Genomic DNA, 27,673 nt, shown 5'->3' with positions numbered 1-27,673 from the left:
CACCATGGGGTGTCCGCAGGGTTCCGTGCTTGGCCCCTTGCTATGGAATATACTTTTTGACGATGTTTTGACGTTACCTCTGCCACCGGGCTGCGCGCTCGTCGCGTACGCTGATGACCTTCTTTTACTAGTTGGCTCGTCGAGCCGTCCGACACTCAAGCGCGTAGCTAAGGACGCATTATCGAGAATCCTTAACTGGGGTAAGCTTAATAAGCTTGCATTTGCACCTGGCAAAACGGAAGCTATCCTCCTAAAGGGAAGCTCAAGGTTAAACATAAATAAGCGATCACCCGCAGTGCGCTTCGGCGACTCTGCTATAAAGTTTTCTCGAGAGGTGACCTACTTGGGGGTCGTTCTGGACGAGAAGCAGACCTTTTTGAAGCATGCTAAAGTAATTGTGGCTAAGGCCAACTCAGCCCATCAGAAGGTTGCTCGCCTGGCGGGCAACAATTGGGGCCTAAAGCCTCGGGCCCTGAGAATCGCCTACGAGGCTATATTCATGGGCATCGCTGGCTATGCCTCCAGCGTGTGGCACACCAAAGCCTCGCTGACAATTGTGAAGAGGGCTCTGCTTAGCGGACAGAGGGCTGCTCTGATTGGCCTTACTAAGGCCTATAGGACCACATCTTCGGATGCCCTGGCGGTCCTTGCGGGGGTCTTTCCCCTCGACTTGCACGTTCAAATTAGAGGATCGATCACTCTCCTTATGAGGATGATCAATACAACTCTCGCCGGTGTCCCTCTGACACCGCCATCGAGAGTGGAGGGCGTGAGCTACAGAAAAACTGTATCTGAGCTGGTCTACAAGACCGCATATGCGGCATGGCAGGCGAGATGGGTGGCCTCCTCTAAGGGCCGCCAGACTTTTCTATACTTTCCAGATGTCTCGGTGAGACACATGACGAGGAGACTGGTGCCTACCCACTGGACTAGTCAATTCATGACTGGCCATGGAAACTTTGCGGCCAAACTGCAGGGGTTTGGTTTGGCAGGACATGGGTCGGGTTGCTCATGTGGACACGACCAGCAGGACGCAGAGCACGTCCTGTGGGACTGTCCACTTATGGGCCCCGAACGAGCGGAGTTGTTTGCCCGGGTCCGACCCCATTCGGGCCCAATAGGACACGCGGACATGGTGGCAACCGAGGCCAATTTTGCGGCCTTTACTAAATTCGCCAGAGCGTACGGGGGGCGGGACACTCTCGACTCCCCTTGCGACTCTTCAAACTAAAGTCACTCTGATAGTTGCCATATAAATTAACATCATGCATTCGCACTTCGGTGCAAGGTTGCATCACCAGTCCCGTGCGGCTCTGCTCGGGACAAAATGAGGGCTTAAATTCTTTGATCTGGCACACGTAAGGGTTATGTTAGCCGGCCGCGTATGACGTGGCTGCATATACATAACGGGAGCGGAGGTGGGAATTTTACACACCATGTTCTATTAGTAACAATAATAATATATTCATTGACATGTTTTCTTTTTAAAGTAAATGGGTAACGTTTTTAGTCATCTTCACACGATTCAAGAATTAATACACCCGTCGCCATCACGAAACAAAGTGACGTCTTTCCAGCTCGACGTTCTCTCTCAGAATGCGAGCGAGTCCAAAATTTCGTCGCGCCTATAGTTGAAAATTATTTGCCGTTTCACTGATGTATCACCTTAATATAAAGAAACGTTCTGCTTAAGTGAAAATACTTTTTAGATCATATTTTTTATACGGATATTTCCTAGAGCGAGTTTTCAGAATTGAGAAAATTTCTTGATCCCGACATCAAGAAATCCTTGAATGTCGAGATTAGTTTTTAAATGCGTTTGGAATAAAAATAGCGTATTTTTGTAGATAGATTTACAAGGAAATATACTATATATTATATCTATGTAAATAATTATTCTGTTTTAAGCAAAGATATTGAATCTACTTCCAGGTAGAGTCTTTATTGGTTTCCCTATAAAAATCTCTGAAGACAATTTAAGTTTACGTGAGTAGTGTCATTTTTATGTAAGGAAGAAATAACAAGCAGGGTAATAAATAGTAAGAGTTTGATTGAAAGTTAGTAGTCCTTTTATGTTATCACTTTCATACGTTAGGCTCCACCTTTATACAATAAGGTTTTTTAAAATCTGATGTTAAATCATGATTTAATATTTATTGCAAGATAACGTCGATGTTATCATAATTTAAAAAAAAAATCTCTTGGTGTAAAGTATAGCAAACATTAGTTTTCACCGCGTTGTTAAAATGTTAAAATATTATTTATGGTGTTTTAATGGATAAAGATAAATTTAAGATGACAATGTTTACTTTTTCGTGACTAAGAGCTTGGCAACCTTGTTTGTCTTTAAGGTCATTGGCCACATGATGTGAAATTACAACAATACGCTTTGGTTTAGTTGGTCATAGAAAGAAAAAGAATTCCACTAAGAACTCCCATTTTGTTGGCTAAAAAATCTGCGTCAATTGTTTGACCCAAAGCACAGAATGAATCTTCACAGCCGCAATGGATAAAAAGATAGTCAACGTTAGGTTAGAAGACAGCACTTAAGGGGGGACATGCTCGTCGAAGGTCAAAATTGAGTTTTTATTGTATATTCAAACCATGATCCTGGACACTCCTTAAACGTTGTAGATGATCTATTTATATAATTTTGAAGCCTTATTATCCTTCATAGTTATTTTAAACATTTAATGACTGCATGAAGTATTTTTGTTACATAAAATAGTATTCTTTTAAACCTCTCGCTCTAATGTTTTAGAATATAGTCATATTTCGGTACATAACTGTGCAGTGGTGTTAAGATTTTTTACATTTATTAATTTTTAAAAGCATTTATAAAACCATTAGCATAATTTATTACGAGATAATTTTTGTAAAATATTCACGATAAAAAATTATATTGATAATCTCTGTGATCCCAAATTTGACAAGAATTAGGCATTTTATTATTCAAAAAATCGGCAAGATTAACACATTTCAAGATGATTCTAAAGATATTTATTATAAGCTATGTCTTTGACCATTCAAGTGTGATAAACATCTTATGAATAATGATTGCTTTATAATAATTATTGACCTAAGAATAAGGTAGTGTTTTTTTGAAATACGCCATTTCTTTTGTCATTCCCCAGTGGTTAAGCTACAACATACGGCCGTAGCGATAAATTGACAAACTATAATTGAAGTAGGGAGTAAAATGATATTAACGCGCGTGTTTGAACATGTACCGTTTAAAAAAAAATAAAAAAAAATTCGGTTAAGTACATGTTCAAACACGCGCGTTAACATAATTTTACTCCCTACTTTAATTATAGTTTGTCATTTTATGGCTACGGCCGTATGTTGTAGCTTAACCACTAGGGAATGACAAAAGAAATGACGTATTTCAAAAAAACACTACCTTATTCTTAGGTCAATAATTATTATAAAACAATCATTATTCATAAGATTTTTATCACACTTGAATGGTCAAAGACATAGCTTATAATAAATATCTTTAGATTTATCTTCAAATGTGTTAATCTTGCCGATTTTTTGAATAATAAAATGCCTAATTCTTGTCAAATTTGGGATCACAGAGATTATCAAAATAATTTTTTATGGTGAATATTTTACAAAAATTATCTCGTAATAAATTATACTAATGGTTTTATAAATGCGTTTAAAAATTAATAAATGTAAAAAATCTTAACACCACTGCACAGTTCTGTACCGAAATATGACTATATTCTAAAACATTAGAGCGAGAGGTTTAAAAGAATACTATTTTATGTAACAAAAATACTTCATGCAGTCATCAAATGTTTAAAATAACTATAAAGGATAATAAGGCTTCAAAATTATATAAATAGATAATCTACAACGTTTAAGGAGTGTCCAGGATCATGGTTTGAAAATACAATAAAAACTCAATTTTGACCTTCGACGAGCATGTCCCCCCTTAAAGAAGAATAAAAATACACCTGTTCACCTACTCAATCTAAAAAAAATGTTTATAAGTACAGGGAAAAAAACGCAAGTATCGATTTTTTATGCATTGCGTTTTCAACTCAGTTACACACATAATAGTATATATTTTTTAGAAAAAATTCTGTACAGTATTGCAGAAAATTATTGCCGTATTTTTTTCATTTATTTTTTCGGAAACTCTGATAAAACATATTCTTATATTTACTATAACAATATAAATGAAAGCTCGTATAATATGTATGTAGGTAGTTACTTTTAGAGAATATAATAACATTTGTTGAAATCTAACCTTACAGTATCTACAATCCGTTGGTTAATTTATTCAAATAGTATGTATTTGCTTTTAGCGCAGTGCGCATAACATGACTTTTACTGCCGGCGAGATTTTATGAAATATTCGCTAGATTTTATCTAGATAGATATTCTTAGATCTGAATATCATTTTAGCCCACGTATTCGACGAAAATTTGCATTCCTGTGAAGAGAAGTTGTTAATCAAGAGAAGTGACAGATATTTTTGTTTATTTCTGCGAAGATACAATATAATTCAGTGTAATAAATGTTTATTGGATTTTTTTAACAGAGTATGCATAAGTAGATACCTATACGCAATATAAACTAATATTTAGATATCTCAAGGTGTAAATTATTGTAATAAGTCAACTTTTCCAAATTAAACATTACGCTTTTACTGGAATTTCTATAAATAGCTAGACTTCATCCTATAATGACGATTGTAAAAAGGTTTTTAAAAATATATTGATCGCTTGCATTCATACTGAAAAGTCTTTTATCTTTATATTATTATTTCAATATAGATTTTGTTCTCGTTTTCCGGAGTTGTGTTAATTGAGCGGAGATTAACCGTGTTAAGGTGACGCATCAGTGAAACGCCAAATAATTTTCAACTGTACGCGCGACGAAATTTTGGACTCGCTGCCATTCACTGAGAGAATGTTGACCCGGGAACACGTCACTTTGCTGCGTGATGGCGACGGGTCAATTAATTCTAAAATCGTGTAAAGATGACTAAAAACGTTACCCATTTACTTTAAAAAGAAAACATGTCAATGAATATATTATTATTGTTACTAATAGAACAATAAACAGAACATAAAATGGACGTATGTTGGATTTATATGACAATTAATATTTCGTTTGACAGGCGTCAATTTCACCCGCCACCCGCAATCCGCGCATCGCCTAGCGACGATCTTTTTAGACAGTGCCTCAACTAATGCATGGCCTTAAAAGGGGGGGGAAACTTTTACCATAATTATCGTGTTTGCACTTCGGACGATTAAATTCTCAGTATAGGTACGGTGGAATAAATACTGTTCATGCATTTTAATTAAATTTTGTGTTTATGATCTAATATTAGTAGGTACATTTTATGTATGTTTCATTTTCATGACTGCGTAGTCTACAATCTGTAACATTCGACACGTGCAGTGAAATTGGGTCCTCTGATAGTCTTAAATATTCCTTTCATTAATGTTTTTAAATTTTTGATTAAACCCATTCGCTGCGGATCTTTTAATAAATATTTAATTACCACATTTAAATAACATGCTTATTATATCTAATGGCCACCTGATGGGCAACGCACCGGTTGCGTTGGACGCAGCGAATGGGTAAATATCCTCTCAGAATCAACTCATCTATCTCGGAAAGTGGAGTCAACTGTAATAATCATAATTCATTTTGACTCACTTCTGGGTGAAGACCTCTCCTTGCTGGCTACATTTTTTTCGGTTATCTTTTTTGACATCCTTTCGATCGTTGCGCGGCTGATGTTGCTATAATTGAGTCGACGAAATGCAATAGTCAATACAAAACATTATTTCGTACGGAGAAATTCAGTTTTACTGGCATACGAGCCCGTCGTGTGTCATGAGTTGTCGGAACTTATCGTGGACGTAGTAGGTACATTGATTCGTGTATCGTGACTGTGTTGCGTTACATATCGGCGAAATTTACTCATACTTACTTCAACCTGTCACACCCTGTCATTGGGAAATATGTCAGCACAAGGTCGCCTCCTGCCTCCCGCCATTTTCCTAGACACGTGAAGCGTCTCTTCGTGACTAGTTCAATCGACGAGGTCCGCCGTGTCCACTCACGAGCTCGAGTGTTTGTAACGCGCTCGTACCAACGTATCCATAAGCTACTTCGGAGACGATTCAAAAAGCTCAATAGTCGACACCTTTGAAACTTGGTAAGATGCCATGTCTCACTGCCATACAGAAGCACAGGTAGCACGCACGCGTTCAACAAACGACATAGGCTGATGGGATTTATTATTATATAGGTACCGTGCGTAAATGTTAAAACATACGAGCCAATGCAAACGGCAAACAATCATCCAATGTTAAATCTTCCCCAGTCGCCACTGATTGACATCGAATGCAATTTTATTTCAGCTGTATATTATGTATAATAATAAATAATTATACGCAAAACCTCTGCGTAAATAATAATTTTGTTCCCCGTTCAGTGAACAGGCTTAATGTGATTATTTAATAAACTTCTATTTCAGGCGTAACAAGTGAATCTGTATAGAGTATTGTCTGGTAAAATCGTTTACGCGATCTGCATATCAAGTAAATGCGTACGCCCGTAATCGCACGGATTGGATAATAAAATCACTTTTACATAAATAATATACGCCATTTTGAGACAAGGCGTCGCAGGGCTGTGTCAACGTTTGGGCCGGTGAAACAGTCGCAACAGGGAGCATTGTTTTGAATGGAATTATTTAATCAGCGATAGTTAAGGCTATACCTCAGTAAAGTTGAGGTATGGTCTAAAAAGATCGTGGCTAGGCGATGCGCGGAATGCAGGTCGCATAATTTGTCATACAAGTTCAACATGCGTCCTTTTTATGTTATGTTTATTATTATATTCGTAATAATAATAGTATATTCATTGACATGTTTTCTTTTTTAAGTACATACGTAAAGTTTTTTAATAATCTTTACACGATTTAAGAATATTTTCGTCCGACGCCATGACAAAACGAATTGACCTGCAGACGCCTCGACTATCGCTGTCCGAATGGCAACGCGGCCGTAATTTCGTTCTACATGCAGTTAAAATTATTTGCCGTTTCACTTATGTACAGTCTTAAGGTGTTGAGGAGCTTCATGATCAGAAATGCAAACACGTAATTCCCTTGTGTAAAAAGTGTAACACTATATTATGAACCCCAGTCTATAAAATAATGTTATTCAGAATAGGAGTGAGGATCTGATCGGCGGATCCCATTCTGGAAGAGAAGAAGCGATATGACAGCAAGTCGCAGTTAAAACCTCGGTAAAATCACAAAAAAATAATTGTTATTATTTTCGAAGAAACGTATATAATTTGAATGTTTTTGAGTAACTTGTAAAACTTTAAACAATATTATTAATTGAGTCAACTTTTACTTGGCAGAATTCGATAGCTATTTCAACTAGTCTTGACAATGGTGTTACAACTGAAATAGCTATCGACTTAATAAAAAATATTCTGTATAATTTATTTATAATTTATTATAATACAACATTCATAGACATAAAGAAATATCAATTTTTACTGGTAATATTCCAATGGATTTCAAAACAAGATTTCATGTGAGACATGTAAAATTCAGGGTTCAGGCTGATGATAATTATTCACCCATTTTATCCATATATGAAGTAAATAAACAAAATAATATATTATATCACAAAATAAAACTATTTCTTTTTCTGATAAAAGGTTATAATGTATTCCATGTCATAATGTATGTACCCCTACTTAACTGAAAATCTCTGAAATTCTAGCTGCGTCGGTTTTCATACGTCAAAGCGTTTTAGTAATCTACATTCTCCGCGTACATACAAACATAATATCATTAGGGGTGAGTTTTATTAATATATGCAAGAAGAAAATATTTTTAAGTTGAAATGATATACTTATATTAATTGTCGAAATAAACTAAATTTTAATATTACAAATTTAAATATATCGCGCGCTTATTATTGAATCATGTGATTTGGGATATATTTAATTACTTGACCATAATGTCAATCATGTCGTGTGTTTTGGGAAGTTGAGGATTTTAGTATTACCGGCATGAACTCTAATGTATTTCATGGTAGACTTTAATATCGTTCTCCATCATCTTTTCCCCACCGATAGGATACGCCAAAAGTCTGGTGTGCTTTTCTGTTTTGTACAGCCGCCGGAGACACTGCACGGCCTTTAGTTCTCCCTTTTTTGTTAATTCTTTCTTTGGAGCATTATAAACTTCACGATAACTACTTTCCTTCCTTATAGATACTTTTGTATCTTTACGAATACCCTGCGCCCAAACACGGTTCGTTTATGACAATCGGTGTACCACAGTGTTCATATCTCAGTCTTTTTTGACCACTGAAGCACATATTAATGATTGATATTAGACGATATTAGCCACACACTAAATCAGGTGTGCACAAACTTTTTGAATGAAGGTCCACATTAAGAATATAAAATGAACGGCGGGCCGCAAGTAAAATACTATTTTAGACATACATTATAACTAAAACCAGGGTGGATATTGCCGCCAAAACATTTTAGAAATGAGACAATTTATTTTTACATACTATATACATATTTTAGATACACAAATAAAAAACAACAAACGATAAAGCTACTTACATAAAAATAACGATGTAAAAAAATAGCAGATATTCCAGGTAGGTAGGTATAATATAATCATGAAAAAGGAATTTCAACGTAAAAAAATAAATGATTCTCTAATAGCCAACAATTTAATGAGAACAATTAAACTGTTTTACGTTTACCAACATTTTTTTACGAGTCGCGGGCCCCACAGAAATACTTGGCGGATCGTAGTTTGCCTAGGCCGCATTAAACGAAATAATAAATATTTGTTTCATTTAAGTGTGGTTTTAGGTACACCTAGGGACCTCATATCGAAAGTTTTTATGGAGATGGGTACACATTTCCTCATCGGTTTTAAGCATGGAAAAATTATGCATAGTTACCTACACAGTATTGTAATTTTCTACAAAAAGAGTCAATATTTTGACACCGGGAAAATAATTACCTGAATGGTGTCCTGAATCTTCCTATCTTGAATTACGGCAAAGTTGGCATTGCGATAAAAGATACGGCAAACAGAAAGCAACTTGACAGTTTGCTCACCGTTTTCTGTGCTGTTTGTTTGTTGCGTTGCCAAAAGGGTTTACAATGTGACAGATCTCATCCGAAGCGAAATGTTATCTGAGAAATTTAATCGCCTGTCTCGTAGCCATCACTTCACTTCGCTGAATTTCAATACTTGCCTCCCAAATAATGACAGTAATCATTTTTGTTTTCATATTAAATTTACAAATCACTCCGATAGTCAGCGTTTCCAACTCGATCTTCTTTCAATTAGTAGGGGTAACAGGATATGACAGTTTCCATTGCAAACAACAAAATTTTATAGACCAAATCAACTGCTCTTGCTTTAATATTGAAAATATAAATATTACAATTTTTGATTCATATTCTTCTCGTTTTTCATTCGTTATTTTACAAGATAACCTACAAAATATTAACGTATGCCAGTTATCAATAACGTATCTACCCAGAAATTGTTAAAATCATTAATATATCCCTACTCATGGCCCCCACAAGGGGGGGCTGACAGGGCTCTAGCCTGGGGGCCCGGCGAGGCAAGCCGACCAGTTAAATGAGAAAAACACACCAAAAATTCGCTCTAATAGTAAAAAAAGCCAAATGATTAGTAACATTAAAAAATATGTGTCTGTGCGATGTAATTTGATGATTGATATAATTAAATGATAATTCACGCGTAGAATTTTGTTTTATAATTATTTTGTGTGTTTCCTGGCGAATATATGGTGAAGGGTTCCATGTTACTTGGGTACCACAAAATGAGGTCGCGATCAGTGCTCCATAATATGCTGAGTGCCGACAACTCGATAAATCAAATGGATTTATTTAAAAATCGGTAAAAATACACGGAATACCCCCTAACCCTGGGGTTCCGTAGAAACCACTTATGGAACACAGCTGTAAGAAATCATACTGCCCTCAACCTTAGCGATAGGTAGGGGGCCCCGCCATAGATCCTGGCCTGTGGGCCCGCTTTAGGATGTGGGGGCCATGTCCCAATAATATTAACCAAAAATACTAATTAATTGATATAGTATGATCATTATGACTGTATGAACCGGTAGGTTTCTTATATTTCTATCTAACGCTATATAATTCCTAAGTAGCGCGCCATTCCCCAGTATTTAATAAAATTTAAAAATTCAATTTGATTGATTCATGGGTGTAAGTAAAGAAAAAAGCAGTCGCCTACAACCGATTTAAACTCACTGACTCTACTATGTAAGTGACTGTGACTGACTATGTAAGAAGGATAGAAAGGGTAGTAAAAAATGTATGTTGCCTATTTGAGTATTCCAAGAATAACATACAATTTTTATAATATTTGTTGCATCCGTTTTCTCTTGTTATTATTTATTTAATTAATTAGGCTTGTAAGGTCACTAAAGTATCTTTTCTTTACTTAAAATTGTTTGTAGCGCAATAATGCTAATATTATGTATGTTACGTACAGAAACGTACCCTGAATTTTCTATCAGGGTTTATTGATAACGTGTGTTAGTTTAGTTGTTCGCATGCAAACATTTTATACAAATTGCTGGTCCAGCGACAGTTTTATCAGTTGAGTGGTTTAGTAATACTAATAATATTGTCAAAGGAATGTAAATCCTGATTTTATTGACGTATTTGACGACACGATTGATTATCGATTGAATGCATTTATGTTGTAAACTAATTAAACATGTTCCGTTTTTAATAAGAATAATATGTAGTTAAACATGATATTAAATATCTTAAGCGGTCAGTAAGCCAATTGGTTTATTTAAATATTAATGAAGCATACTAAAAACATGCTTTTACATTATGCAAATTTAATGTAGTTTTTATAAGTCGCGTTGACTATATAAGCATTGTAAGCTGTATTATGCAGAGTGGCTTTTGTAATATGAGGATTAAAACTTTTTTATATGTAGTTAATCAATTTTACGTTTTTAATTTGTTTAATGTTTCATACATAATAATATAATTCGGCTAATAATTAGCATCGAAAATTAAAAACGTTAGGACTTGTAAAATGTTGCACAGTACAATGCGAATACTTTGCTAAAATTGAATCCATAATATTCGTATATTTGTGTATTATTTAATTTTAAACAGGTCTCAGACATAACTATTTTGGTGTAATCTTATTTTTCTAAATCTACAATGCAAAAGTCACTATTAGCATAAACAAGGTGTGTGAAAAATCAAATTTTTCGCATTGGCCAGGTTCTTCAGTCTTTTAAGTTTAGTGACCATGGCCTGTTTTAAGTGAGTTTTATCAGAATCCATTGGGCTTATTTACCTCATAGCAGCCGATGAACAGCGATGTTATTATGCATTATAATACTACTTATTAGTTCCAGCCATAAAAGTATCGACAATAATTTATTATAATACACAAATTAATCCGGAAGCATACGATGACGTCGTTTTATTTTATTTTGTCAAAAAAGTACGAAATGAAAATCACTAGGCTGAAAATATTGTATGCCTGCCAATTATCCCGGTCCAGTTGCATCTGAAAATTTGCATTCATTATATTTTCGAAATTCTAATAATTAATATAGGGCATACTGGCGACTGCAGTTCCACTTTAAACAGGCAGTGGCGTCTGTAGTCGTCATAGATTTATTACTGATAAATAAATTCTTCCATGCCAGTTTCTAGGTAGATCTATGTGGTGGCATCACGTTGTGTATAGGTTTTTATTGTACGCGTTTTTGTTGTTATAAGATACTCGTAGTAAACAGGAAAAAAAGGAAAACAGGAAAACTTACACATATTGCAATTAATAACTTTATCTGATTTTAATAGAAATATTGAGTACCTACATGACGAAAGAGATATTGAATGTTTTTTTCGGCTTGATTTTGGTTTTTCCTTTTTTATTTTTTCTCTATCTTGGTTTTTAAAATTATCACACACAATTTTGATTCTAGTATGAATATTTATTATGTAGAAGAAGCATGCCCAACATAGAGTCGGTCGTGTTCTACTGTCACTAGAATCACAACCGGTAGTGATCTAACATCGTTATTGTCCAACTTAAACACACGTATTATATTTGGCTGATGATAATGAGCAACACTTGTTTTTCACCATCGCAAAGAAATACTAAAATCTTAATCGTCGTTCGGGCACTTATTACACCCACCGTCAAAGTATCCTCCTACTGTGCAAAAAGCCTATATAATTATTCTTCAGTCTTCTCGTCACATATACTTTCTCGTTCTCTCATTCTTTCTTTCTCTGCGACAGGCGGTGAGTGACGAAATACTAGTCAAATGTATAAGGCTATACCTCAGTTGAGCCATGGTCTAAAAAGATCGTGGCTAGGCGATGCGCGGATCGCGGGTGCAAATGACGCATGCCGACCGAAATATAATTTGTTATATAAATCCAACATGCGTCCATTTAATGTTCTGTTTATTGTTCTATTAGTAACAATAATAATATATTCATTGACATGTTTTCTTTTTAAAGTAAATGGGTAACGTTTTTAGTCATCTTTAAACGATTTAAGAATTAATACCCTCGTCGCCATCACGAAACAAATTGACGTATTCACACCTCGACGTTCAGTCTCCGAGTGCCAGCCAGTCCAAAATTTCGTCGCGCCTATAGTTGAAAATTATTTGCCGTTTCACTGAAGTATCGCCTTAAGCATGATTAATTTGACGATCTGAATTCATTATGCTCAATACCCATGTGAAGAAATTAGTTTCAAGTACGTTGTTTTTAAAACAGAAACATTATCATTGTAATTTTATTTATATTTTCATCTAACGCCACTGTCAATGAGTTCAGTTATAGAGTGGATGGTAGAAATATTGGAGCTAAAATGTAATTTGGACTCTGTTTAATGTTTAATCAGGCTTTAATTTAACCTTGAATAACGAATTGCGTAGCACTTTCAATAATATTGTTTAAATTACCTAGCATTGCCAATAATAATCGTTTTAAGTAGGTACCTACTTACTGAAAACACTGGTGCATTTTCCCGCTATGTTTGTAGATATACTGAAATAATTATTAATGTATGCGGGGTGTAATATTATGAGCTTATAGATATATATATATACGGACGCCTTCTCAAACGAAAAATTATAAAACATCTTTGTAAACGACTTAAATATTTAAACGAATAACTGATATTTATTTTGAAAAATCTTGTGTACTTTTGTGGAATTTCTAATCTATACCCAGTGACAACTAGCGGATAAATGCCTTCTCAATTTACTTGACAAACATAATTATCTTCGAAAGGCTTCAAAACTGACATCAGATATCGCTTACGCTGCAAACACACTTCACGAGCTTTTATTGGTAAAATGAGATTGGGAAATGCTGTTGCCAACGTAGAGGTAGGTATCTACTGGAAAGAAATACGAAAGGTTAACGAGGAAACACAAAAAATCACAGAGTTTTGAGACACTATTTTTCATAAAAACCAACTAACGAACAATACAAATTACAAATGATCCTTTCGAATGATAGTATTTCTGAGAATATTAAATAAAAAATACATTTCTTACGTATATTTGTTTATTTCAATTAATTAAGCTATGGCAAACAAAATATCAACAGTCAGCGTGATGTCATAATATTTGTTATATGTTTATATTTTAACTAGAAAATCCCAGGTGGCAGTGCCACCTCTCTACATTCCACAACAAAAATGTCACAAATTAATTTTAACGTCGTTTAATACTTTCTATATATATATATATATATATATACCTACTCGATATGCTACTATCGCACTGTAAGCATCTGTCAAACTGTTATGAGAGTATCTCATCATTTTTGTTTTCTTTCATGACGCGATTAAAATAAACGATTCTTTTATTTTCGTGTCAGTTGATTTTTGAAATTTAAAATTTGCGTTTACGTGTATCTTTTCTTTCACCTTAGCCCATTTAATACGTTTTCTCCCTGTCTTACTCTCTCCTACACATTTACATATATTTTATCTCATGCGTTAAGTACCTACAGATAAATCAAGACAAATATAAAGATAATGAAAATGAAAATGCATTTAAGTAGGTACCTAGTGTATTTTACTGTGCGTGTGACGCCCCAGTGCGCCTCGGTACACATTTTGATTTCCAGTACATTATGTGAATTATATCAATATAAGTAAATTACAGATTATTATACTCTTAGAAAATATTTTTATTTATGAATATGTATTACGTCGTAATCATCTGTAAGTATATAATATTATATATATAATTATGTAACATGTTCAGTTCAGTGAATTATAATTTATATAGAGTGACTAATCCAATCATACATAATAAATAATATTATAAGATATTTGATACCATCAGCATGGGAATTGGCGACAGCAGCTGTGATAATTATTCATGTCACATGTTGTTATCATAATCAAATAATTGTCAAAAAATAATTGTTAATTATAGTTTTATTTAATTAATAATACAAAGTAGGGAATCCAATCCCGAGCCAAAATTCTGATCCCGGGATTTCGGGATTACAATTTGACAATCCCGGGATTGGCATTTTTTCCCATTGTTAATATATTTTTTTTATATTTACACATAACATTGATAAAATCGGTCAAAAATAAATCTAGTATAATTTATAATATTTAAGACATTTATTGTTAATATTGTATATATACGTTCAATCTTGAAAATACATAAGTTAATGGAGTAAATAATATTAAATATGTATATATATATAAATAAATAATAATGTGAATTAATACGAGATTGCTGTTTCTGATAGTAAAGACTTACCGAATGGATTAGCGAGATTTAAAATAGTAAAGCAAATAATCATGGCGTACTTATGGCCTCTCCGCTTCATAAATCTAATTAGTCAGCCAAATACGAAACTGCCGTAAAACGTATGAGATCATGGTGGAATTACTTTGTTAAAAGTGCGAAGCATTGTTTTTTTTCAATCTTTCTCATTTTTAATAATTTATGCGAAAAAATAAAATGAATCGGCAACTTACATATGGGTATAAATATAAATGAAACTTCATTCAAACTCAGTTTATTTCTAATGTAGTTATTTTTTATTAAAAGTATTTTTTTCTGTTATATTTTCGCTTTTATTTTATGTTCCATAAAAATTGATAAAAAAAAATCAATCCCGAAATCCCGGGATTATATTTATCAATCCCGGGATTCATAGGTATCGAAAATAGCTCGGGATCCCGGGATAGGAATCCCTAATACAAAGTATTTCCACCATGAATTGACAGTTAACACCATAAAAGAAATTTTATTGATACGTTCGATTGGAGCTGAAAACTGAATTTATATTAAAATTTATATTACGTTTGTATGATAACTTAACTTAAATTGAACAGATTAGTAAAGTCAGACTAAATATATGTGATTTTCTAAAATTTGGGTGTTTCTGTAATTATTTCGCTGTGTACCGTTATTGCTGCCCTCGTGAACTGTTGTTGTGTTGACAACATCAGTCCTTTAAAGCTTTATTCATATCATAGTTATGCTATTCCACCTGGTCCAATCGCCTTGTTGTTTTCATAAGACGAGACTTTCATTAAAAAATCAGGAGAGGCGTAAAAAGCTCAAGTACCCACTTGGCAACACTGCCTTTACGGAAAAGTTGTTGGCGGGGTGAAAACCTGATGGTTAATTATAAATTAATAATGGGCGGTATCGGAAAATTCTGGCAGCAAAGAGTGCGCCACTCAACCCTTCCGATTAATTGCCGTAAATAAGTAATTACAAGCTTTCATTGGTAGAAAACTTCAGGTAGACAGATTTTCACTGTCACAAACTCTCGAGTAAGACGTACATCGTGTAGCTCCCGGGTCTTTTGTGCTTTAAAAATCGAAAAGTCATCCGATTTTGAAAAAAAAAGGTTTCTCTCTTTTGGCTCATGAATGTCAACCTGGTGATACAAAACTTTTCCGAGAGATTCCTCCGGAAAGCCGTAAAACCGGAAAATCTTTTTGAATGTTAGTTTTTTGATAAAGTGTCGCGAGAAAGTGTTTCAGAAAAGTCGGTTTTTGCTCCCAGGCGTCGACGGGAGCCTCCTTGCATTCGAAGTCGTCGGAAAGTTTTCGGAAAATCTCAAGGTTCTTCGTGAATCGACTTCTCCACAGCAACTCCACAAGAAAAGCAACGGCATGGGAAAACCTGCAGTCGATCCGCCCCCGGGAGGGGATAAGGATAAAGACTTACCGAATGGATTAGCGAGATTTAAAATAGTAAAGCAAATAATCATGGCGTACTTATGGCCTCTCCGCTTCATAAATCTAATTAGTCAGCCAAATACGAAACTGCCGTAAAACGTATGAGATCATGGTGGAATTACTTTGTTAAAAGTGCGAAGCATTGTTTTTTTTCAATCTTTCTCATTTTTAATAATTTATGCGAAAAAATAAAATGAATCGGCAACTTACATATGGGTATAAATATAAATGAAACTTCATTCAAACTCAGTTTATTTCTAATGTAGTTATTTTTTATTAAAAGTATTTTTTTCTGTTATATTTTCGCTTTTATTTTATGTTCCATAAAAATTGATAAAAAAAAGTCAATCCCGAAATCCCGGGATTATATTTATCAATCCCGGGATTCATAGGTATCGAAAATAGCTCGGGATCCCGGGATAGGAATCCCTAATACAAAGTATTTCCACCATGAATTGACAGTTAACACCATAAAAGAAATTTTATTGATACGTTCGATTGGAGCTGAAAACTGAATTTATATTAAAATTTGTATTACGTTTGTATGATAACTTAACTTAAATTGAACAGATTAGTAAAGTCAGACTAAATATATGTGATTTTCTAAAATTTGGGTGTTTCTGTAATTATTTCGCTGTGTACCGTTATTGCTGCCCTCGTGAACTGTTGTTGTGTTGACAACATCAGTCCTTTAAAGCTTTATTCATATCATAGTTATGCTATTCCACCTGGTCCAATCGCCTTGTTGTTTTCATAAGACGAGACTTTCATTAAAAAATCAGGAGAGGCGTAAAAAGCTCAAGTACCCACTTGGCAACACTGCCTTTACGGAAAAGTTGTTGGCGGGGTGAAAACCTGATGGTTAATTATAAATTAATAATGGGCGGTATCGGAAAATTCTGGCAGCAAAGAGTGCGCCACTCAACCCTTCCGATTAATTGCCGTAAATAAGTAATTACAAGCTTTCATTGGTAGAAAACTTCAGGTAGACAGATTTTCACTGTCACAAACTCTCGAGTAAGACGTACATCGTGTAGCTCCCGGGTCTTTTGTGCTTTAAAAATCGAAAAGTCATCCGATTTTGAAAAAAAAAGGTTTCTCTCTTTTGGCTCATGAATGTCAACCTGGTGATACAAAACTTTTCCGAGAGATTCCTCCGGAAAGCCGTAAAACCGGAAAATCTTTTTGAATGTTAGTTTTTTGATAAAGTGTCGCGAGAAAGTGTTTCAGAAAAGTCGGTTTTTGCTCCCAGGCGTCGACGGGAGCCTCCTTGCATTCGAAGTCGTCGGAAAGTTTTCGGAAAATCTCAAGGTTCTTCGTGAATCGACTTCTCCACAGCAACTCCACAAGAAAAGCAACGGCATGGGAAAACCTGCAGTCGATCCGCCCCCGGGAGGGGATAAGCCAATAGTTCCCGAGGACTGGTACAATACGCAATCCGACCCCTCCTCCGAGGACTCTGACACAGATGCAGTGCTTGACACCACCAAATCTGAAAAGGAAACGGTGAGAACTAGGGCGGAGGCTGCCACAAAGGCGAAAATCCTTGCTCGAAAGGCTGCGGATCTGAAAGCGGAAAAAATCCTAGCGGAAGCTGCCGTGAAAGCCAAAGCATCCGAACGCCAAGCGGCCACAGAAAGAAAAGAGAGGGAAGAGGCGGCAGCCACCAAGGCCAACAAGAAGGTCAAAAAGGTCAGGAAGGAAAGACGTTCCCTGGCTGAGGAAATACCACAGGACTCCGAGGAAACCCCGAGGCCAAACGCCAAGAATCCAAAGAGCGTTGCCCCTCCCGGGGATAGGATAGCCGACTCGGATGTGACGGACTCACAAAACGGGGCTACTAAGGTTGCTCAAGCAATCCAAAGAGTGAAAGAATTACTCTCCGGCGACGGAAATATCCCCGCATCGACAATTAAGGCGATAACAATGGAACTGGAGGCAGTCGTCGCGGAGACTTGGTCTCTCGCAATCAAGCTTGAATCCAGCAAAGCCATACTGGAAGATCGTGCCTCTTACATAAACGCGGTTGCCGCTGCCACTGGTGACGCAGTCAGTGAAGGAACCAAGTATTCTTGGAGCGACGTCACTCGAAAAGGCGCCAAGCCGGTCAGACAGACTTCTCCGGAATGGCCAATTGTGCCACCAACAACCGCCGCAAGGCCTGGCGTGTTCTTTTTTCCTACACAAGAAGGAATGGAGTCTCCGGCCACTAAAGAAGTCGTCAAGAAAGCCATCGTGCCCGCGGAACTAAAAGTCCAAATAACGGGCTTGAGAATGGTACGTGGAGGTGGGGTATTCATTCACCCCAGAACCGAGGAAGAAGCCAAACGACTGGCCGCCGCTCCCGGTCTAAAGGAGGCCGGTCTCCGGGCTGAAATCGCAGGAAAAAGGCTCCCGCGGATAATTGTATTCAACGTGCCGGTCAAGACGACGGAGGACGACCTTAAGGAAGCCATTAAGGCCAACACTCAAGAGGTCACGGGTCTCCCCTCGGAGGCATACCGCCATGTTAAACTGAGCCACAGGGCAGGCCCCAGAATCGGGAAATGTCACATGGTGATATCGGTCCCGGCAAAGGTGAGGGAAGCGCTCATCAATGACGGGCGCATATATATGGGATGGGAATCCTTCCCAACCAAAGACTTTTGTGGCGTCGTCAAGTGCACAAGGTGTCACTTATACGGCCACATGGCAAAGAATTGTTCGGCGAGAAGCGCCACATGCGGCCATTGCACCGAGGAAGGACACGATAGGGCTGAATGCCCTAATATTAAGGCCCCCGAAAAGTGCCCGGCCTGCGTCAGACATAAGAAGCCGCACCAACATGCAGCGATCGACCCTGATTGCCCAGCGCGCAAGTACGCAATGGCACAGGAGCGGAACCGAACGGATTATTCGATTCAATGATTCGGTTCGGTCAGTTAAATGCGGGCAAAGGGAAGGCTATAACGGCGGAGCTGATCAAGACGGTTCGGGAAATGGACATCGATTTGGTCCTGGTGCAGGAGCCTTACTCCTACGGCCCCAACCTGGGTTTCAGTGGGGGTCGGGTAATGCACCACGGCCTGGGGTCCATGGCCTGCATCTTCGTTGCGAATCCTACCCTAGTGGTGCTACACCTTGCCCACTTGTCGAGCGAACTCTTTGCCGTAGCGGAGGTCTCCGACCGATCGGGGAACTCCATTGTGGTGGTCTCTTCTTACTTTAAATTTAGCGTAAACATCCTGAAATGCGTCGAGCAGCTCGATAAAATTCTGGTTGCATGCCGCGGCAAACAGATTATAGTGGGAGCGGACGTCAACGTTCACTCATGGCTGTGGGCCCCCCGGGGGCCGCGGTCTGGCCGGGACAATCCAGCGCCCCTCGAGGAACTCGTGGCAACTCACGACCTGACGGTGCTGAATAACTCTAATGGTCCAGCCACATTCTCTACCAACAATGGGGAATCTCACATTGATGTCACTTTGATATCCACTGGTTCTGCCGGACGCGTCGTGAACTGGACTGTCCATTTGGAAGCGTCAGCAAGCGACCACCGTCTGATCACGTTCGCCTACAGGACCGAGAGGGGCCACGCGTCTCTCGCTCCACTTGTGAGCGAGTCACTGCCGAGGCGTTTCAGGACCAAGGGAACCGACTGGGTACGTTTTGACCGCGAGTTTGCTGAGGGTCTGGACAGGATGGCCTCGCGCCCTCTGCCAAAGGACATGCACGCTGCGGCTGAGGACCTCACGAATCTCATGATTGAAAAAGCGGAGGGCACTATCGGAAGAACGACCCCGAGACCGCCGAACCTCGCACCCTGGTGGAAGCCGAGACTGACAAGACTGAGAGACACGATGAGGAGGGCCAGAAGGGCCTTACAAGCAGCGCGAAGATCGCTGGAGGGGCCGCTGCACGCGGACCATCCGCTTGCGGTCACCTACAGGACCACTAAACTCAAGTTCAAAAAGGCAATCAGTAAGGCTAAGAAGGTGCACTGGAGAGAGTTCGTCACTGAAATGGGTGGCAATGATCCGTGGGGCCCCCCCTTCCGCGTGATGAAGCTGGGCTTACGGGCCGGAAAAGTCATGTCGGCGGTACGGCGCCCCGACGGATCGTTCATCAATAGCTCTGAAGAGTCCGCCACAGTCCTGTTGGATGCTCTTATCCCGCAGGACAACGAGTCGCTCGACATTGACAACGACCGATTTCAGCAGCTTCGCGTCTATGCGCTGCTCCCCTTAAACACTCCGCGATCCGCAGCCACTACCATCTCCGAACTAGGGATCCTGTTTGCCAGCCTCCCGATTGGCAAAGCCCCGGGGCTTGACTGCATAGATAACGCGCTAGCGAGAAGGGCGTGGTCTCTTGCCTCACACGAGATCACGCAACTCTACAAAGAATGCATGAGTAGTGGCATATTCCCCGACTGCTGGAAAAAGGGTCATCTCACGGTGATCCCAAAGCTGGCAGTCGCCCTCCTTGTGACCCGAAAGCGTATAGACCGATTACGCTCCTTCCCGTCTTCGGGAAGATATTGGAAAGATTAATAAACAGCAGGATTGAGTCCCACCTGTCGGAAAACTGTCCAATCTCGCAAAGACAATTTGGGTTTAGACCCGGAAAGTCCACCGAGGATGCGATTCGCTTTGTGATCGATTCTGTGGAGAGCTCTGGCAAGGACCTCGTTGCCGGGATTTTTCTCGACATCGCGGGCGCGTTTGATACTGCGTGGTGGCCCTTGGTTCTGGCAAAGCTTAGGCTGAAACAGATCCCCGGGGACCTCTTTGCCTTAGTTCAAAGCTACTTCAGCAACAGGGAGATAACCTACGACTCCGGCTCCAGCCTGATTCACAGGAGGACCACCATGGGGTGTCCCCAGGGCTCCGTCCTGGGACCCCTTCTGTGGAACATTCTGTTTGACGACGTTCTGTCCCTGCCACTGCCTCCGGGCTGCACGCTCGTTGCGTACGCCGACGACTTGCTCCTGCTTGTTGGGGCGACGAGCCGACCGGCACTTGAGCGTGCAGCCACGGACGCCTTGGGCAGAATCCTTAATTGGGGGTTGCTGAACAAGCTGACCTTTGCCCCGAGCAAGACGGAAGCTGTCCTCCTCAGGGGTAGTTCTCGGGTCAACATAACTCGACGGCCGCCCACGGTTCGTTTTGGCCAGACCTCAGTGCGTTTCTCCGAAAGGGTTACGTATCTGGGAGTAATTCTTGATGACAAGCTGTCTTTCGTTCACCACGCCAAGACGGCCGTCTCTAAGGCCAATTCGGCCTATCAGAGAATGGCCCGAATGGCGGGCAGCAATTGGGGACCAAAGCCTAGAGCCCTTAAGGTTGCATACGGCGCAATTTTCATGGGAATTGCCGGTTACGCCTCCAGCATTTGGCATTCCCGAGTAAACTCCTTAACTCTCGTGAGACGCGCACTATTAAGCGGGCAGCGACTTGCGCTGATCTCGCTTACCAAAGCCTACCGCACAACTTCTACTGACGCGCTTGCCGTACTCGCGGGGGTGCTACCCCTCGATCTGCACGTCCAAGTCAGAGGATCGATCACCCTCCTCTTGAGGGGGATCAGCACAATACTCGCCGGTGTCCATCTGACACCACCGCAGAGATCCGAGGACGTTTCTTACAGGAAGACTGTAAGTGACATTGTGTACAAGACCGCATTTGCGGCATGGCAGGCGAGGTGGACCGCCTCCCCCAAGGGGCGGCACACTTACCGTTTTTTTCCAGACGTATTCTGCAGGCACCAAACTAGAAGACTCCAACCTTCGCACTGGATTAGCCAGTTCCTCACCGGCCATGGCAACTTCGCCGCCAGACTCCACGAGTTTGGCTTGATAGTAGATGGGCCGGGTTGTACCTGCGGGCATGACCACCAAGATGTTGAACACATCCTCTGGGATTGCCCGCTTATGGAATTCGAACGAGCGGAGCTGTTTGCCAGGGTCCGTCCTCACACGGGCCCAATTGGTCATGGAGATCTGGTAGCAACCGAGGCCAACTTTGCGGCATTTGAGAAATTTGCAGCGTCGTATGGGGAGCGGGATAGTCCCGACTCTTCCGTAGACTCATCCATTTCAATTCGTGACACTCAGTATGCGGGTACACAAAGCGCTTAACGTCAGCGGACAGCAGAGCCAGTCCAAAAACAAACATTTTCTTTCTTAACTTTCTTCTTTAAGCACTACGGTGCATGGTTGCAGCATCAGTCCCGTGCGGCTCCGTCTCGGGACGGAATGAGCACTTAAAATCACTTCTTTCAGACACGTTTAAAGCGTCATAGAAAGCGGCCGTGCATATCCACGGTTGTGCATATATGACGGGTGGTGGTGGGCACTTTAACGTATGTCTCTTTAATAATATACGTGGTGTATTCCAATACATGTATTTAATTCTCCCTCCATTCCTAAGATTAAAGTAGTTATATATTATATATTATTGTAGGACGTAGTTTTAGTTTAGTTTATTAAAATAAAATAATAACATGTATATGTTTTATTTTAATTTCCATTAATATAACATCTTTTATAGCAAGAGTTGACAAATTGACTTCCAAAAAATTGAAGGCATTTTGTATTGTAATAATTATACAATAATCAAAAACACCTACCAGATACGTATATTAAAATATATTGGCAGCGCTTTTTATAGTAGACTGTATTTTTTGTATGATTGTGGTGGTGCGCTTGGACTTGTGACGATCTTTAGAGTTTAGATTATAGGTATGAGGGAAATATTGGGGTGAGGGCGACCATAATTGGCCCAACCATATATCTTTAAAATTGACTTTAAAACTCTAAACAATGAAACTAAATATTTTCACTACTATATTAAGTATCTGTATATTTTGTTTCAATTTGATTTATTCATGGGTGTAAAGAAAAAAACAGTCGCCTACAACCGATTTAAACTCACTGACTCAATGTACGATATTATGTAAGAAGAATACACAGAGAATAGTGGATATTCCACAGAAATGAGGAACAAGGAGAAGTTGGTATGATTTTAGGTGCGTTTTTCACTTGGCGACAATAACACAATTATTGCAAAGTTTACAAAATATATCTGCATATATTTGACTAGAAGACAAAAAAAGTAATTTAGATAGGCTAATTGTCAGTCGAAACATTGACGATCGGTGCAGAAAAGTGAGGTCACCTATACGCTGGATTGATCAAGTGAAGGACGTTGCGGATCTTTCGATGCATTACAGTTATGGGGACGGCAAACTGCAAGTATCGCTGGAGAGTAAGAACGAAAGTAGTCACGATTGTCAACAGTGATAGCATAATGTATTGTTATATTGTCAATAACTCAGTAACGTGTACCGGTCTGTGTCATTTAATGTTGTTCTCATTCTGCATTGTTATATCAAGTAGTATTTCATACAAATATAAAAGCCACGGATTTGTGTAATGCTATACAATATATTAAATATAGACCGCTTTTGAAAGTGTCTTTGTATAGATGTTTGAACTTTACTCTCTGATCTTACTCTTTTGAATGTAGGCTCACCTCTTTGCCTACATTCCACGGAGGCACTTTGATTCGGTTTCCCTCCATTTGTTTGTTTGACTTCTGGTTTTTCGCGGGATTTACGCAGGAATATATTCCGCTTCGAAAACATTCAAATCTTTCCAACAGCCAACGGGTGGCGGGTCTTTATTGACTTATCTCTTATACGCGGTCCAAACTGTCAAATAAAGCTCGTTTATTGTTTTACTTTTATCCTAATGTCATTGTTACTTAAATATTACATTTAGACATGTTCTAATGTTTTTTTTTCACATGTGATATTAATTTTTACAACTGCCGTCAATTAGATCAGCTACTGTTGAGTCAAGGCCGTGCGTGCCTAGTATTTCCACTCCCCTCCGTATAGGTATATTAATTTAGATTCGGACATAAGATTTTTACTTTCAATTATGTTTTTCACGAAACTTACTCAAACGATGCATCCAGTGGCTTTACTCCTTCAAAGTAACACTGTATTGCGGTATGTAACTTCAGACTCTTACAGCTTGCTGCAAAGTCCATTTTCGATATACATATAGATAGATCAAAGTTTCTTATATATTATGTACTATTAATGCGAACGCCGTACTAAGTTTGTCGAAACATATTCAGGTTCAATTTGAACGGTCGTAGATCTGGATAAAGGTGGTAGTTTCGTTTAGGTAGTAAGAGCAGTGGGTCTATTCTATGCTTATCGACCGCTAAAGTGATAAAGTGAAAAATATTATCAAACTTAGGGTAGGTTTGTATCAAAATATTAGCACTTATTGTAACAATTACACGAAGCCGGTTTTTATTGTTGCAATAAGTGCTATATTTTAACAGCACCTATCTTGCTGCTGTTAAAATATCGCACTTATTGCAACAATAAAAACCGGCTTCGTGTAATTGTTACAATAAGTGCTAATATTTTGATATAAACCTACCCTAAGTTTGATACTATTTATCAATTTAGTGTTCGATAAGTATAGAATAACTATTATATTTTCAAATGTAGTCCGTCGTACATATTTATAATCTACCAATAGCGCAGGGTGCTTCTTATTCCGTAGGTACTTTATTAAGGTGTTTGTTCATTAGAACCCGCAGAGAAATTTTCTAGCCCATTGCAAATTCATCAGTTTTCGGAATGTAAATTCGTATATCGCATTAGTTTAAATAAATAGATATTATAGTCGATTTGATTTAGTCTTGCGATCAGGCCTATTTTTTACCACGTTTTTATTAGCTCGTATTCTTGTTTGTCCAGTACAAATTTTTTCTTGTTTGTCCAATACAAATCTTACAATCGATTTTTAACTTACTTCCCGACCAGCTAGACATTTGAAACTTTTAGAATATATCAGAACACGATGACAATGCATTCTTTTAATACTTTTAGCCATCTTTAAGCAGAATTGAATTCATTTTCAGTTAATTCTGTTTTGTATGGAAAGTAATTTCGGGAAAAAAATCGTAAAAAGTGAAACACTATTATTGGTTGCTAAGGGGGTCCGAGCAACTAAATTAATCTTGTAATTATGGTACTTAATATTATGTCGGGTATAAGTGTGTCGTTTGATAAAATGTCTATCGGATATTGTCAGGTTGTCAGGTAACCGCACCAATCAAACCGCCTGATGAAAGTAAATCGCCAGTCGAGCTTAAACGTCGATGCAAGTAGGTACGTTAAGATCATGTGATTAATTTTTTGCACTCATTAGATATTTTTTGCACATCTGAATTAATAGCAAACACTGCTGCTAACGCGATCACATATTTTTGGTGTTTCGATAAAATAGGAAGCAGGATTTAAAAAAAACTGTTGAAATCATACTGTAGATCCGGTTGATTTGGTTATCAAGTTGACTATCGGGCCGAAAAGTCGGACCGTCTGTTGTGGTTTTAGTATTGTGTTTTCCCGCACGAAATGGAAAACGCATCGAGAACGAGCAAAACAAGGCGTCCCCTTTGAATAATAATATGCACGCTTATATCATATTATTATGTTGTGTTTCCTTAGTTTTTTAATCAAATAGAATGTCATCTGCAGGAGGAGAAAAAGGCCATGGGGAAAATCGAGTCAGAAACATGACACTGCCGCGCTGCAATGTATGGCTCTGTATTGGAAAACTGAGCTTGGACCGACGAGTTTTGCGTATACAAGCCTAATCCCAAAACTAAAAACGGAATTTATAAAACCAACGAGATTAATAAAATTAACAGTGCTCGGCTAATATAAATAATTAACGTTTATCGCTTTTTTCTTTTAATATTTATTAATTCTGTCTTATCCTTATGCGTTTTGTACCTTTCTGAAGAAAACAAATTCAACTAAGCGTTTAATTCTTAATTAGTTTTTTTTAATCTTAGACAGTTGTAGGTATACCTACATGCCAAAAGGCGAACCCTGAATCGCTAAAATCGAAATCTATGAACATAAACAAACTCCACCTCAGTTTTAAATATGTTGTAAGTGGTATTATTTTACATAGTATGTCTATTACAAAAAAAAACAGATGGCAGTGCCACCAGCTGCTGTCAACATACATATCGATGCGCTCAATGCGTGGATAGAGAGAGAGTGGTTGTGTGTGTGTGCTGTATTGCGCTGCGTTACAGACAGATAAATAAAGACAAATATATGTATACTATAATGATTAATATTATAATATATAGATGGTGGTTAGTACAATTATTGCGGCCCCAATACGATATAAATGTCTTACGCACCTGACATTATTATCCTTGCCAGACTTACTATTAACAGGCAGTCATTCTGCAACCGTGTGCTTGTAAACCTGTAAAATATTAAGACTTCCTTTACGTGCACTGGTTTTAACCGTCAGTGTCGCGCACATGGTGACTCAATAAACAGTAACGCGCGAGAATGTTAGTGCGAGTGAGTGACAACCAGGCCACAGAGCAAGCCTCCGAAGCAAGCCTCACAGCATCCGAATCATTCCGTCTAATACAGTCCACTGAAAAACAAGCATATAATTATAGGTACCAAGTGTATTCTATTCTATTTTCTATGATATCAAATTAGTTTAAAGTTAATTCACAGAATCTAAAACATAAACAATCTGAAATTTATGTATAAAATGTTGATGAAATGTTTATTACTTATTCACCTTCAATAATTTCATGTCAATTTAATAACAATTACTTTGTATTATGTCACAAATATATTTCATAACAAACGTATTGGAAAGGATTATTGGTCATCCGTATTTTACCTTAAGATTATACTAAAAAAAATGATTTCCTAAATGTCATTATGTTGAACAGTTTTTGTTCGGTTAAAAACATTTCAGTATATGGCGGCGAAAACGGCCGACGAGATTGAGGAGGCTTTCATAAAGTAGTGGATTGGAATGATTATTAATGATGGGGAATTCCTGGATATTAATTTTGTAAAAACATATACTACCACGGGTAACCGAAAAAAATGTAGGTCTCGTTTCGCGAATAAAATCTTCCTCAAGCAAAAGCTGGTCGAGTTTGCGTCCTCTCTTCGTTTCTGCGAAATCAATATATTATTTCCTTTTGATGGATAATACTTAAGCGAGCTCTCGCTATTTCTTACTACTAGAGCGAGAAATCTAATACTACCAATAAACGATTCGGATTTAATTCATGTCGTCGTATCGCCTGACACCTCTTTAAAACAATCATTAGAAAAACTTTTCGTATCTAATATAGGTACACATTCGATTCTCTGCTTGGATCTTTTATGATAAATGTTTCATTGATTAAACCAGGGTTTCCCAAACTTTTTCTGCACTGGAACAGTTCGCAAACCCGGAAATTTTAACGGAACGCTTAGCTTATTTTTTAGGAGATTGATCATCACTCGCCTTTCGAT

At 38.3% G+C, this 27,673-nt stretch overlaps 1 protein-coding gene across 5 annotated transcripts in view; it reads left to right on the top strand.

Annotated features, from left to right (window-relative positions):
* The window catches only part of LOC147064644 (adenylate cyclase type 1-like), a 495,388-nt gene that overhangs the window by 51,119 nt on the left and 416,596 nt on the right, over nucleotides 1-27,673 (top strand). The gene's annotated exons all lie outside the window — the stretch shown is intronic.

This window comes from Rhyacophila brunnea, unplaced genomic scaffold (assembly GCF_057557595.1).
Source record: "Rhyacophila brunnea isolate RB1 unplaced genomic scaffold, BYU_Rbru_1.0 scaffold_7, whole genome shotgun sequence".
NCBI classification, from domain to species: Eukaryota; Metazoa; Arthropoda; class Insecta; order Trichoptera; family Rhyacophilidae; genus Rhyacophila; species Rhyacophila brunnea.
This window is presented reverse-complemented; position numbering and strand designations above follow the sequence as displayed.